Source organism: Nylanderia fulva, unplaced genomic scaffold (assembly GCF_048542155.1).
Source record: "Nylanderia fulva isolate GAGA-0341 unplaced genomic scaffold, ASM4854215v1 Scaffold878, whole genome shotgun sequence".
Taxonomy (NCBI): domain Eukaryota; kingdom Metazoa; phylum Arthropoda; class Insecta; order Hymenoptera; family Formicidae; genus Nylanderia; species Nylanderia fulva.
The window spans coordinates 30,001-32,500 of NW_028191002.1; positions in this window are offsets into that span (position 1 = coordinate 30,001).

The following is a 2,500-nucleotide window of genomic DNA, read 5'->3' on the forward strand; positions in this document are numbered from 1 at the left end:
CTACCACAGAGAGGAGACAAATTGGTCTATAGGATTTCGGGTCCCTTTCGTCCTTGTCCTCTCCCTTCAGCAAGGCCCGCAACGAGCCAATCTTCCAGGTGGAGGGAAAGACGCCCCACTCTAGGCACCCGTTAAACAGTTTAGTGATCTGGCCGGGAATCACTTTCAACGCTGCTTTTAATACGCTAACTTCCACGAGGTCGGTTCCCGGCGCTTTATTGTTTTTGAGAGTCTTCGCTAATCTTATCGTTTCTACCACCGTGAAATGGGAGGCGTCCGGTGTCTCAGGTGGCGTGTACGCGTTAGCCCGTAATACGCTTTGTTCCGGTGTATCGCTCGCAACTCGGTCATCGGGGACGTGTACTTTAAGAAGACAGTTGGCTGTTTCCTCTAGAGTCATGGTTGAAGATTCGCCATGCCTGAGTGTGCTGAGCACTCTTTCTACTCGGAGTTTCTCCGCTTGTTGCTTATAAACGAAGCCCCAAGGTTCTAAATTTCCATGAGATGTTACGAATTCCCGCCAACTATCGATCTTTGCCTTTTTTAAATTTCTGCCATACAGCCGCAAAGAAGAGCGGTACTCCGACAGTTTTTCCACGTATGAGGGCTGGCCATGTTCCTTCTGCAGGCCACGTCTCAACCTGTATAGCCTTTTCTTGAAGATTGTTAGCTCCCTAGTCCACCACGGGTTGGACTTTCTAAAATGCCTTTTTCTTGGCATTGAGGCCTTGCATGCCTCGCTAAGGACAACTGCGAGCTTTTCGGCCATTTTCTCTACTTCCTCCGCCGACCTCAACTCGAGCGCCTCCAGCATGGACTCTGAAAGATCAGCGAGAGTCCCGGAAAACCGTTCCCAGTCGGCCCGACGGGTGTCGAACCTCATGTTCGCGGCACCCCCGGCGTCCCGCCCCTTCGGCACTCTGAGCCTGATGTCGATGGAGTTGTGGTCGCTGGTTGTCCAATTGTCCCGTACCTTCCATTTCCTGATGAACCGGGTCATGGAGGGCGACGCCAAGGTCACATCGATATATGATGAACCTCTTGCCGTCCAAAAGGTGGGTTTCTGGCCAGCATCGTTGACCACCTCTATGCCAGATGCCCGGATGAGGTCTTCGACTTTCGCACCTCTTTCGTCCGCCTCCTGGGGACCCCACAGCGGCGATCGGGCATTGGCATCTATCGCAACTATCAATCTCTTCCCCCTCAGCGAATGAAACACCATTTTGAGGTGCCTGAGGTGCTTCTCTATTTCTTCGCAGTACTGAAAGTAGCACGAAGCCACATAGAAGGAGAAGCCAGGTGCTTGCACTTCTGCACAGACACAATGAGCTGTGCTAAGCTGCGAGATAAACAACAGCTGGAATTGAGAGTTACAGGCTGCCACCGCTGCCCACGGGCGCTGTGAACGCACGGCGGCCACTCTCATTCCCAACCCTAGCCCAACGAAGGTGTGACCCGTGTCCCGCTTCCTGACACATGGTTCCTGCAATAACAAGATGTCAAGTCGCTTTTCGACGACGAGCTGACGCACCTCTCCCGTGACATTAGCCGAACGTCTCATGTTCAGCTGCAGGATTCTCACCCCCGTGGTCGCCAGTGAGAAATTTCCGGTCGAAGTAGAAGAAGAGGAGCTTGCCGCGCTTTGGAGCGGCCCGGCTCGATCCGATAGTTTATGAGTGTGGGGTTGGGGTTCTAGGGGGTTCGCGGAGCTAATTTCAGCGTTATTTACGGCGCTGGTCGCGGAACTAATCACGGAGCTAATCGCGGTGCTAATCCCTGCTCTATTCTCGTGGTTTTTTCCGCGGTTTTTCCTTATATCTACGTTCGGTTCCAGCCGGTTGATGAACATCGGCCTGGGCTTTCTCGCGGTCGCGTCGCATCTAGCTAGTTCAACTCGGACAGCACGAAGGCCGCAGCCACTATGTGCTTCCTGGGCTACTGTCCCACCCGACAGGAAGCGATTTGCCAGGCGGGCACTCCTCCTCACCAAAGAATTGTAAATACTCATTTTGTTCTCACGAGTGCGGTGGAAGAGGGGGTCAAGCGACGCAGAGCCACCACTACGCCACCAAGCCTAAGTACACCGGGAGGGCGGCAGATATCCCGGGCGGACCGTTAGCGGCCGCGATCTTACCGTCTACGCGACCATTCATGCCCTCGGCACGGTACCTAACACCTTAACATTAAGACGAGCGCCATTGTTAGGAAACGCCTACCTATTCATCGGCATTCCACCCAAAGCAAACAAACGAACGAGACAAAGTAAAGCGAAACGAAACGACCGGAGCAACGACGAGGATACCGATGATGATGTTCCTGAAAAGAAAAGAAGTCGCCCTTTGGTCCCCACGCCCCCGGGTCAAAAACCGGGAGGCGCGGGGCCCATCAGACGCAGACAGAGACCCCTGCTCCCCTGCCATCAAACCGCAGCATGAGGGAGGCGAGCGGAAATGTGATGGGTCTCCGGGAAGGCGGAACTTGGTGTTGGTAGGACAGGGAT